The 13,462-nt window shown below is 43.2% G+C and overlaps 1 protein-coding gene across 2 annotated transcripts in view; it reads right to left on the bottom strand.

The window, feature by feature from the left end:
- The window catches only part of LOC117364374 (potassium voltage-gated channel subfamily A member 5-like), a 72,434-nt gene that overhangs the window by 34,506 nt on the left and 24,466 nt on the right, over positions 1-13,462 (bottom strand). For both annotated transcript variants that reach the window (XM_033953509.1, XM_033953511.1), the window contains one exon: positions 322-384. The gene's annotated coding sequence lies outside the window, so the exon portion shown is untranslated. The remainder of the gene's footprint in view (positions 1-321; positions 385-13,462) is intronic.

Genomic DNA, 13,462 nt, shown 5'->3' on the forward strand with positions numbered 1-13,462 from the left:
AATAGGCGCGAATATGAAAAAATTGCGACTAACTTTTTTATGTTATTCGCGGTTTTAAACAAACGCCATCATTTTTACTAATGAAACCGCGTATAACCAGCGATTTCAGGGTACTGTACAGAACACTAAATGGAAAATAAATTGAGTGATGACGTTTGGGGGGGGCGGAGTCAACGGCTGAAAAATCGCAAATAATCGAAACCGCAGGTACAGAAACTGCGGATATGGAGGGAGACGTGTATTGCACACTGCTTTGAGTGAATCTCTTCATGAAAAGGCCCTTAATAAATCCAAAAAAAGAAATTTCAACAAGAAACATACCTGTGAGGATTTGACAGGATGATCTTAGTCAGGTGGACCAGTGGACACAGATATGTTAATTTGCTGAAAGAGAAACAGAGAGGAAGTGAGAATGCCGCTCTGTATTTTATATTTTCAATCATTTAAAACAATGATATCCCACATTATCTCAAGATTCCAAGTAGAGAATGACATGGGGACAAATTTTCCCCCTTCCCCACGGGAACTCATTTTCCCGTCCCCGCAAGTTCTTTTCCTGTCCCTGCAAGCTCCGTCCTCATCTGCAGAAGCCTCAAACGCTTTGAAATCATAAGTGTTTGAGGTTTATGCGGTTAAGGCAGAGCTAAAAGGAACGAGACAGGGACAGTGACAAAACTTGCAGGGATGGGCAAATTGAGTTTCCGCGGGGACAAATTTGTCCCCGTGTCATTCTCTAATTCCAAGCTCACAGACTGAGCGAACAGTTAGAAACAGCATTAGTTTTCAGCATTTCACCTACTCTGTGAAACACACATGAGAGAGAAAAGAAACGTGTACATTTTTCAGACATACTTTAATAATAATAATTTTATTCTTATATACCGCCATACCCAGCGAGTTCTAGGCGGTTTACAATAAATTAGATTAGGATCCGCATAGACTTGTAGATTTACAACAAATTTATCGGATTTACAACAACTGTCGCCAAACTTGGCAGATGAAAAAGGGAAATTTACAACAAATTTAGCCAACTTCGTAGATGAAGAGGGCAGAATTACAACAAATTTATCGGATTTACAACGGATTTGGTCAGACTTGGTGGATGAGGAAGGAAGTGGGTAGGAGAAGCAGGGGGAGATAGGAGCTATCGTGAAGGAGAAGAGTCGGGTAAGGGGCCCTGAGATTATCTGAAGGGTCGGTTAAGGGTCTTGTTTGCTGAAAAGCGCTATCAAATCACATAGCCACATTTCATTTTGTTTGGGAAATGAAAGATAAAAAAAATTCCGACCATTTCTCATTTGGTTGGGTCTCCAAAATCCACCCTTCCCACTGAGGACCTCTGCAACCAAAACTTTGGAAAAGGTTCTCCCTGGGCTTGTCCAAATTCCTTCCCCGTCTTCCAGTACGTACTCCAGGCTGTTAGACTAGGGTAAGAGTTAACCCCCAGTCACTCCTACCTCACTGGTGCCAGTTGGCAGGAATATGGAGAACTGTTGACCATCAGCCGTTTGAATTAGAGCATCAGTGTGTCATGAGCAACTGGGGTGAACTCCTGCCTTTTTTCTGCCCCTTGGGGTAAGATGCTGGGGAGGTGGTGGGATGGGGACATCTCCGTAGGCCTGGGACGGTATTTTTGTCAAAACCTTGGGGGTGGGTGAGAAGGTGAAAGCACCAATTTCCATTTTGTTTGATAAGTAAAAGCGAAGCAACGCAGACCACAAAGAAAATGAAAATAAGGCAAAACCCCTCCAATTTAGCGCCTAACTCGATAGGGAGCAGGGCGGGTCAGTCGGGAAAGTGAACACTGTCTCAGTGCCCCGCAGGTTTCAGCAGATGCGAATCTGTCACCAAAATGTAAGGTCAGGCAGCCCTTATAGAATCCCACTTAGCACCAATTTTTTTGAGTAGCATGTGGATGTGCTAATATTTTCTTTAAAATTGGATTCATCGCCTAACCTGGATTCTAGGCGGTATCTCTAGAACAAACCCTAAAAATACTTGGAGTCACCCTAGACAAACACCTTTCCCTTGAGAAGCACACTGATCTTACCGTCAGGAAAAGCTTCTCGGTGCTCTGGAAACTCCGCACCATGAAAAAATACTTTGATGACAACTCATTCCGACTGTTAGTACAATCCTCCATTCTCAGCATCCTGGATTACTGCAACATCATTTACCTAGGCTCCATGAAGAAAACCACCAGGAGACTAAAACTGATTCAGAACACTGCCGTCCACCTTATATTTGGCCTAAACAAATGGGAACATATCACCCCTTTCTACCATAAACTGCACTGGCTACCATTTGAATCCAGAGTACTATTCAAGTTCGCATGCCTCAGCTACAAAACGGTTTTGGTCTATCCCCAAGCTACCTCATCCCCCACTTTAAATTAAATCACAACAATAAGAACTCTCGTAGAATTCATCTGTTCGCCTTCCCCTCCCTAAAACTATGTCATCTCAAAAGGTTCCTTGACAAAACCTTCTCCTTCCAGGCGGCCAAACTAAACTCATGGCTTGCCCAAATTGTACTTGACGCCCCCACCTACCTGGACTTCAGAAAAAAACTCAAAACTCACTTATTCCAAGGACAGAACCCCTAACACTCCCACTCGCTTCTTCTACTCCCTTCAATACACATGAACCTCCACCTTCCCCTCCTACTGTACCCTCCAAACCAATTAACTTCACTGACCGGTATTTTTCCCTGTAAATAAAAAAAAAAAAGTTACCCTCCTATTGTACACTTTTGTATATTCCTATTGTACACTATTGTATATTCTGTCAACTTCATTGACCTGTACACTCCAAAAATTGTTAATTCCTGTCAACTTCAATGACATGTACATTCCAAAAAGTGTTAATTCCAAAGTTATCTTCGTTTGTAATCTTATTAATAGTTGTGAACTGCCTAGAACTCTGGGTAAGGTGGTATACAAAATAAAGTTATTATTATTATTATATATAAAATCAGATGTATCTGTGAGTGTGTGTATGTATGTTCCAGTATAACTCTGAAACGCAAGGAGAAATTTCAACCAAACTTGGTATACATATCACTTTCTATGTGGGGAAAAATACTGTGGGGGTGGGAAGGGAGTGACATATAAAAATATTTGAAAAAGACAGATAATAGTGTCTAACCCATAGTTTTCGGGCAACGCCGGGTGATCTGCTAATAAAATAATAAAAAGGGGGAGTGGAAAAATTACAACAAAGACGTAGACACAACATACAATTAAACGAAAGGGGAGAGGGATGAACTACAACAAAATCTAGGAAAGAGAGCATTAATGACGAAAACAATAGGAACGAAGGGGAACAACTTCATTACCACTGGATACCCTTTAGGCAGAAACAAAAAAGGGGGAAATCAGTGTTCGAAGGCGTCTTTAAAGAGAAAACATTCCCTAATGTGAATTGGCAGTGAATTCCAGATCATGGGGGTAGTTACTGAGATTGTTGCAGTAGACTTGGGGGTGTGTCAGTAGAGTGGGCAGACCTGATGGGCTATGGCCCTTATTTGCCATCATCTTCTATGTTTCTATGTTACGGCAAGTACTAATAATCTTTAGTGAAGGTATGAAGAACAGATGTTGAGTTGTAGATCGTAAAGCTCTGGGTGGATCATGCGGAATGAGCAGTTTGTCAATCAAGGCAGGTCCCTTAGTTTTACGTGTTTTGAAAATTAATGTTGTCCAAAGAGCAGCCAGCCTATCAAAGACCCCATGCTAGGGAAAGTTGCACCAGTGTCTGGCCGCAACACTATGTGGAATTTGTATGCAAGTTCCCGTGATCTCGTGAGCATTCTCTCATTATTCAGGAACGTTCTACTGACTGTTCTGGGCCGCTTCATGTAGGATAACGCCAAGATAACTGAGAGAGCATTTTCACACCGCCTCACTTTTAAAGCGCATTTCAGTGGAGATGGTGTTCAGATTGTTCAAGCACCAAATCAAGCAGTTCTGACCTGTACACGTGCACTGAATGAAGTGGTTTGATGCCCTAGGGAAGGCGAAATGAGTTTCAATCATTTACAACTCCATTAATTTAGGTCTGGTGAGAGGCTCCAGACCAACAGGCAGGAAAAGCCAGGGGCGTTGTTTACTCACGGCAGAGTCATCAGTCAGTCAGCGACAGTACAGATCTGCTCTGACTATCCCTGTCCTGGAAGAGCCACCAGCCTAGGAGGTTTCATTCTACCTGTGTAGACAATGCTATTATCCACTCGAGGACAGATGTTCAAAGGAGAGGCTTTTTTTTGCCTGCTTAAACCCATTCAATGGGCTGAGAGGGGATACTCGGAAGCACTTAACTGGGCAGTGTATTGAATATCTCTTCTGACCACCATGGCATAAAAATTGCCACACTGGGAAAGACCGAAAGTCCATCAAGTCTACTATCCTGTTTCCAAACCAGGTCCCAAGTACCTGGCAGAAACCCAAAGAGTAGCAACATTCCAGAGCTGAGATTGTGCTGTCATAATGCCTCATTCCACCAATGCCTAAGAGCCAACCTCATCAGTGATGTCACAAAAGCTCAATTATCTTAGATTGGCTCACATAAGAACGTAAGAGCTGCCATACTGGGTCAAACCAAAGGTCCATCAAGCCCAGTGTCCTGTTTCCAGCAGTGGCCAACCCAGGTCCCAAGTACCAGGCAGAAACCCCAAGAGTAGCAACATTGTAGAGCTGAGATTGTGATGTCGTAATGCCTCATTCCACCAATGCCTAAGAGCCAACCCCAACAGTAATGTCACAATGGCTCACATAAGAATAGCCCTACTGGGTCAGACCAATGGTGCATCTAGGACAGTATCGTGTTTCCAACAGTGGTCATCCCAGGTCTCAAGAACCTGGCAGAAACCCAAAGAGCAGCAACATTCCAGAGCTGAGATTGTGATGTCATAATGCCTCATTCCACCAATGCCTAAGAGCCAACCTCATCAGTGATGTCACAATGGCTTGATTGTCCTATACTTGGCTCACATAAGAACATGAGAATTGATGTACTGGGACAGACTGAAGGTCCATCAAACCTAGTATCCTGGTTCCAACAGTGGCCAACCCAGGAAACAAGTACCTGGCAAGATCCCAAGGAATTTATATCTTGCTTAAAACCTAAGTGGGTTACAAGAATACATACATAAAATACAAATAAAATCAATAATGACATAACAGACAATGATATCCTGAATTTTCGGCTCCTTAGTAGACAATACTTCACAGCTATTTATAAAAAGCTTCCACAAATAGGGATGTTTTAAAAGCTTTTTAAAACACTGAATGTTATCCACCATCCTCAATTGTCCAACCAGGTTAGTCCATTTAGAATCTGTAAGATATTGGGCAAAACTTTCTTTTGTCCCCACGAACACGATCAAAGCAACCTGGGCCCCCACATTTATTGAGTACAATGGAAAAGGACAACAAAATCTGCTTTACATAAGACGCAATATCCTACAGGAGTCACGCTCTATGGCTGCTGCCTGGAAATTGGAAGATATACTCGGTAGTGTGGAAGGGATAGCTGGACAGAATACGAGGGGCCGCTGAAAAGTTCTCAGCCCACACAACAAAGTCGGGGAAGTCTCCATCGAGGGCTATACGCTTAGTCCAGTGATTTTCCACTTTTTTCGTTCCATATTTTTCCAACAGAACAAAACAAGTGGAAAATCACTGGACTAAGCGTATAGCCCTCGACGGAGACGGCCCCAACTTTGTTGGTTAGGCGAAAACCTTTCAGTGGCCTCTCGTATCTGGGCCACTGGTATTTTTCACCCATCGTCTACTGTACTACGTTACTGTGCCTAGAGTTTGACCAAAGATTATTTTTACCTCAAGAACATGATAACAGGAAATTCTTAGCAGTAAGAATTTGGCACTTCCTTCCTTCTCATCCTCTTCCCTGTCCAATCCTAGCACAGGCCCGTAGGAATCCATCTCTCGTAATCTGAACACCAAATCGATACTGATTTAGAAAGAAACTATCTGGGCAGAAACAGAAAGAAGGAGAGATTGGCTTTGATAATGAACGCGACTAGGGTTACCACACGAGAAAAAGGAGGATGGATCGAGAAATACAGTTTGCTTCCATTGTTTTCAATGAAAGTAAAACCCAGATTAGCGACGCAGCGAGGGTGAGAGGTGCCCCTCCCCCACCTCAACACGCTCCTTCCCCGCCCCCTCCCTTCCCCCGTACCTCTAACGTTCCTGGCACAAGCAGCAATCCTGAAGCTGCTGTCGGGCCAGCATTGGCTCTTCCTCTGACATCACTTCTAGGCGGGGGTCCAGGATGAGCTGACGCTGGCACATCATCAGGTTGGGGGGTTGCTGCATGTGCCAGAAATGTTACAGAGGTATGGGGGAAGGGAACCTGCACACACGCACAGCAGTGGGGGAGGGGGGCAGAGAGCATAATGGGTGCCTGTGCCCTCACCAAGATGGTGTCCTGGGTGGATTCCCCCCCCTTTACTTCGCCACTGACCCAGATGTCTCAATCATTTCTCCTTTTTTCGGAACCATATGGTAACCCTATATGTGACTGCTGGGCAGACCATGCAGGTCTTTATCTGACGTCATCTACTAGGTTACGATTTGCATGGAAAGGGCAGTTCATCAGAGTCTCTCCGAAATGCTTCCCATTCGCTGCAGTCCAGCAAGGAAACAGTGCTGAATTTTGATCTCTTCCTTGTGGCTAAGTAATTATGTTTTAAATGATTTGATTATCCCTTGAATTTATCCTGATTCCTTCAGCTCATTCTGTTCATTAATCTTTCATTTGAATATCTTAAGGGTGCCTCTCCGTTGATGAGCATCGCTCTTAATGAATAGATAAATCCATTAACATATCATTGCTCAGAGGATCTGCTTTGGTTTTGTTAATAGGCGTTTTCGTGGGCCTGTTTTGGAAGAGAAAGGAAAGTTCTAGATGTGCTTTGGATCAAGTTACACAAGAAAATCAGATATAGACGAAAATGTCCCTTACAGCTGTGGTCTCAGAAATCTCCTCCTCGTAAGACCTGTTGCACTCCGGTATTAGCAGAAAGTCTAGACTGGGACAGCACAGCGCTTGAAGAAATGCACGCATGCTACACTTTTCAGGACCAGGCAAGGAATAACAGAAAGGCTGTCCATGGAGAACCTACGTTACAGGTAAGTAACTATACTTTACCTTTGTGAAGACAGAAGCACAACATAACATAAGAACATAAGAAATGCCTGCACCGGATCAGACCTTGGGTCCATCTAGTCCAGCGATCTGCACAGGTGGAGGCCCAGCCAGGCCTACCCTGGCGAATATCTTAGTTACTCGTATCCCTCCATGTGTCTTTCAAGAAGATGTGCATCCAACTTGCCCTTAAATCCTTGAATGGTGGTTTCCTCCACCACCTCTTCCGGGAGAGCGTTCCAGGTGTTCACCACTCTCTGTGTGAAGCAGAACTTTCTGACATTTGTCCTGGGCCTGTCCCCCCCGCAGCTTCAGTCCATGACCTCTTGTCCGAGCCACCTTGCTCTATTTTATCGAATCCTTTCAGTATTTTAAAGGTCTCTATCAGATCCCCTCGCAGTCTCCTCTTCTCGAGGGTGAATAATCCTAGTTTTCTAAGGTGATCCTACAATCATACAAAGCCAACTTAGCCAAGGAGGGGAGCATCATAGCAACATGATTTATGGGGTTTTTTTAACGTGTATTGTCTTAGAATGGGAACATTAAAGAAAAGAAAGAAAATTGAGAACTCTATTCAAATGCAAAATTTAGGGGGCAATGTCTCAAAATGGTTTCGTTTTGCATGAAAAGTCCACTCAGGACATTATCTGAGGAAGGAACAATAGGCATTCTACTAACCCAGGGCTAGGCAATTCCAGTCCTCGAGAGCCAGAGCCAGGTCAGGTTTTCAGGATATCCACAATAAATATGCATGAGATAGATTTGCAATTCAAGGAGGCAGTGCATGCAAATCCATCTCATACATATTCATTGTGGATATCCTGAAAATCTGACCTGCCAGTGGCTCTGGAGGACCGGAACGGCCTACCTCTGTACTAACCTAAAGGCAAATCGGATCTAATACAAAATTTGTGAATCGCACTTAATCCAAAAATAGTTTGAGGCATTTTACAATATAAGAGACTATACGCAAAAGATGGGAATTACAATTAAAAATCAAGAAAACAAAATAAGAGAATAAGGATAGTCTTGCTGGGTCAGAGCAGTGGCTCATCTAGACCAGTGGCCCGTCCTCACAGTGGCCAATCCAGGTCACTAATACCTGGAAAAAAGCCCAAATAGTGGCAACATTCCATGCTACCAATCCAGGGCAAGCAGTGGCTTCCCCCATGTCTTTCTCAATAACAGACTATGGACTTTTCCTCCAGGAACTTGTCCAAACCTTTCTTAAAACCAGCTACGCTATCCGCTCTTACCACATCCTCTGGCAACGCGTTCCAGAGCTTAACTATTCTCTGAGTGAAAAAATGTTTCCTCCTATTGGTTTTAAAAGTATTTCCCTGTAACTTCATCGAGTGTCCCCTAGTCTTTGTAATTTGTTAAAATGCATGCAGATTGTGAAAAATTGCAGGCAGACCTTAGGAAAGTGGAAGACTGGGCTTCCAAGTGGCAGATGAAATTGAATGTGGACAAATGCAAAGTGATGCACATTGGGAAGAATAACCCAAATCAGAGTTACCGGATGCAAGGGTCCGCCTTGGGGGTTAGCGCCCAAGAAAAGGATCTGGGTATCATCGTAGACGGAGACAATACGATGAAACCTTTCGTACAATGTGTGGCGGCGGCCAAAAAAGCAAACGGGATACTAGGAATTATTAAAAACGGATGGTTAGCAAGACTAAGAATGTATCGCTCCATAGCGTGACCTCACCTGGAGTATTGCGTTCAGTTCTGGTCACCTTATCTCAAGAAAGATATAGCGGTGCTAGAAAAGGTTCAAAGAAGAGCGACCAAGATGATAAAGAGGATGGAACTCCTCTCGTATGAGGAAAGACTAAAAAGGTTAGGGCTCTTCAGCTTGGAAAAGAGACGGCTGAGGGGAGATAGGATTGAAGTCTACAAAATCCTGAGTGGAGTAGAACGGGTACAAGTGGATCGATTTTTCACTCCGTCAAAAATTACAGAGACTAGGGGACACTCGATGAAGTTACAGGGAAATGCTTTCAAAGCCAATAGGAGGAAATATTTTTTCAGTCAGGGAATGGTTAAGCTCTGGAACGCATTGCCAGAGGTTGTGGTAAGAGCGGATAGCTCTAACCACTGAGCCACTCTAGAAATCAAAGTGAGTCAAGTACAGGACAGTGAAGCTATTGTGACATCACTGATGAGGTTGGCTCTTATTGGTGGAATGAGGCATTATGATGTCACAATAGCAGCTCTGCTTATCAGAGGCTGAAACTTTTCACACTATTTCTTTCTTTCTATCCCATCTTCCCGTGAGCTCAGAACGGGTTACATTTAGTCAATTTTCTATACTGTTCTCTGAGGGGAGCTCAGAACGGTCCTCAAGCATTTTTCCCTGTCTGTCCTTGTTGCTCACAATTTATCTAATGTACCTGGGGCAATGGGGGGATTAAGTGACTTGCCCAGGGTCACAAGGAACAGCGTAGGTTTGAACCCACAACCTCAGGGTGCTGAGGCTGGAGCTTTAACCATTTAGCATTCTTTCCTAATTTCTATTTTATTTGATTGCAAGCCACAATGTTATGCACCTATGAAAAAGTGATACACTACGTTTTAATAAATCATAAATGATACCGCTACTAGCACAAGACTAGGTTGGAAGGTTGCAGCATTGCTCCTAGCCCGATGGACCCCCCCACTAGACCACCAAAGATTTTAAAAGGCTATGGGGACCTACAAGAAGTGGGGGGAGGGGAAGCTGGGGGTTGTATGCTCTCGAAGATAGAGGTACAGGAACAAGGCCCTGAAAATTTTCATTTTTTTGGCGTCATCTCTCCCATGACAAACCCTCAAACCAAACACATGACATGGGAAATGATGCAAAATGAACCTTTTCTAGCTTTGCAGCCCTAGAACAACAAACAGGGATCTCTAAGGAAGAGGAAGCAGGTGATATGGATGAGCAGACTGGATAGGCCGCATGGTCCGTACCGCTGTCATTTTCTGGTTTTCTATAAGCTTTGTTTTCATCAGCAATCAGTTCCCTTGTTCTGCATGGAGATTTCAATTTGCTGATCCATTATAGCTGTTTTACTTTGGCATTTTTTTTTGCTACTTCAGCTTGTCTGCGGTGTTCTTTGCTCACATGTTTAAAGACTGTTTTCAGTCCAATTCTTTATATGTGAGTTTGCAAACCATTGGACCCCTGAGGAAGGCATGTTCACCGAAACACGGACCGTGTAGGGTCCGGTTGGATTTTTACCACTGTATTTTTTATCATTGTACTTTTTTCATTGAATTTTCATGGTTTTATATATCAGTGTTTAATAAATTATCTCCAGAACATCTGTATCCACAGTTTTTGGTTTTATCGGTTACTTATAATTGACACTTAATATTTCACTTGTGCTCCATGAAAATGCCAAGAAACGAACAGATAAGTTCACTTGGGAATTATTGAAAATAAATATTTATAAAAGTATAATTAAAAAGAAATAAAGACAGTATTAAAAAAAGTGAAAATAAAGACCCAGTGATGATAGTGGCTCATACAAACAATGTATGAACATCATACCTGGAGAGCCAGCTGAGGATCAAAAGTATTAGACAGATGAAATCATTGAATTGGGGATATATGGTTATAGGCTGACATTATGAATAAATCCCCTTAAGGAATAGTGATTTAAATGTTTGATTCTTGACATTAAAGCATTCAGGGCTAGGGATGGGTTGGGGGCCTGATCTGATTAGGATTAAATAGGCAATTTTACCCCCAAAACCCAACAACTTGGCATCTCTTATGATGATTCATACTCAAGCAAACATCTAGATCTGACTATACATGTGTTGCATTTCAACATATTTATCGTGTCGTGTGTTTGAATCACCCTGAAGGCAGATGGCAATTTCTGTAGCATTGGAAGGCATTGTTATAGAACAGCCTGCATTTAAGGCTGAAATTAAAGGTTGTGGAAAAGCTGTATGATTTAAAGCTTGGGTGGAGGAGTAGCCTGAGAAGCAGGAGAGCTGGGTTTGATGTTCACTGCAACTCCTTGTGACGCTGGGCAAGTCACTTAACTTCCAGGTACAAACTATCACCTGTACATAATATGTAAACAGATTTTGATTATAACCACAGAAAGGCAGTAGTATATCAAGAAAGCAAGCAAGACACTAGGAATTATTAGAAAAGGGACGGGAAGCAGGACTAAGAATGTTATAATGCCTCTGTATCGCTCCATAGCGTGACCTCATCTGAAGTATTGCGTTCAATTCTGTTTTCCTTATCTCAAGAAAGATATAGCGGCGCTAGAAAAGGTTCAAAGAAGAACAACCAAGATGATAAAGGGGATGGAACTCCTCTCGTATGAGGAAAGACTAAAATGGTTAGGGCTTTTCAGCTTGGAAAAGAGACGGCTGAGGGGAGATAGGATTGAAGTCTACAAAATCCTGAGTGGAGTAGAACGGGGACAAGTGGATCGATTTTTCACTCCATCAAAAATTACAAAGGCTAGGGGACACTCGATGAAGTTACAGGGAAATACTTTTAAAACCAATAGGAGGAAATTTTTTTCACTCAAAGAATAGTTAAGCTCTGGAATGTGTTGCCAGAGGATGTGGTAAAAGAGGTTAATGTAGCTGGTTAAAAAAAAAAAAGATTTGGGCAAGTTCCTGGAGGAAAAGTCCATAAACTGTTGTTGAGCCAAACATGGGAGAAGCCACTGCTGGCCCTGGATCAGTGGCATGGAATGCTGCTACTATTTGGGGTTTTGCCAGGTACTTGTGACCTTGGTTGGCCTCCATGAAGACGGGATACTAGGTCGGTCTGACCCAGTAAGGCTATTTTTCCCTTCTTCTGTTCCCAACCCTTTCCCTTTCCTGGTGTGAAGTTGCATTGGTATGTGTATCAGCAAATGTTAAGAGTCAAAGGGCTTTTTATAGCAGCAGAGACCCTACCTTCACCAGGTGCCTTTATCCAAAGGGCTATGTTCCCTCTAAGCAGAGCACACGAGCAATCGCTCATCCATTCTGGCAGCGTCACTCACAGATTTTACATGGTCGCTCATAAGAATCCTTGCAAATGTGGAAAATTGTTGCTTTTGAGAACTCGTTGCTCACATGAAGAAAAAATTTGCATGCACCCAGCCAACGGTTAGAGAGAACATTGCCAGAGGGTCCTGCAAACAGCAGCTGATACAGCACGGAATATGAACAAGGTGTGGTGAAATGCCGGATGAATGAGAGACTTCATCTGTGAGGAGTTGGCAAAATCACCTGATAAAAAAAAGAGTCCGAGAGCTGGCTTCGATGGGCGACTATAATAATGGGCTGGATGGGCCGAGTTGGTCGCCCATTGAGGAAAGGGTGGTAGGGGTAGTATGGAGTGCGGTGGTGGATGATGGGAGGTTGTGGGTAAGAAGAGAAGCAGAGCATGATGGGCGGGGTTTTCCCTGTTCCTCAGAGGCAGTTTCCCTCCCACCCTCCCCTTTCTATATAAGGTTTGATTGGTGGTGAAAGGGGTTGGGCTTGTCGCAGCTGTGGCAATCCCGAGCTACAAGGTTCTGGCTCATAAGAAGACGAGCAAGTATTTGATAGTGAGCTCAGTTGAGAGGTGATGCCATGAGTCAGGTGACCCTGAGAGGGGGAGTCATGGAGGTCAATGCCAACCCCTAGGCTCTTGCTGAGATGACAGGGTCGGGGGGAATACAATTTTGAGTTTTGTTAAATTGCAATGTTTTTGGAAAGAAACTCTCCCCTGGATTCTGTATAGTTCACCCAAAGCTGGGTTCACAGATTTGGAAGTGGTTGGATCACAGATCCACGCATAAACTAATTAGCTAATTAGGTGCTAGCAATCAATAATTGGTGTTAAGAAAAACGAATTGGCAGTAACTGAGAGTTATATGCAGATCTGCCCTATGCCCTATTCTATAACATTCATGCCTAAATGTCAAAGCACAGCACCCCAAAGGGTGCCCATGGGAGGAGCAAGGGCCGCTCAGGAGCATTCCTAGGTGTGATGTCATAGAATACCTTCTGACAGGTGAAAAGGCTTGCGCTCAAAGTCAGAGCTGCAATATGTGGACTGTGACTGGAATAGAATTAACCCCATCAATCCACAACGGCATATAATAAACTTCAAAGTGCCTAATTTCTAAGTGATCTTTTTTTTCAGATAATACCTTTCTAAGTACCTCTATGGTCTTCAGCTCCAGCCAACCACCAGCCAAATTATTTGAAGGCTTGTTTCTCTTTCTGACCTTAGTTTTTTTTCAAGTGTTTGTGCTCTATATTCTATGTTTTGTACAAACCGATAAACTTTTCTT

This window comes from Geotrypetes seraphini, chromosome 7, assembly GCF_902459505.1.
Source record: "Geotrypetes seraphini chromosome 7, aGeoSer1.1, whole genome shotgun sequence".
Taxonomy (NCBI): Eukaryota; Metazoa; Chordata; class Amphibia; order Gymnophiona; family Dermophiidae; genus Geotrypetes; species Geotrypetes seraphini.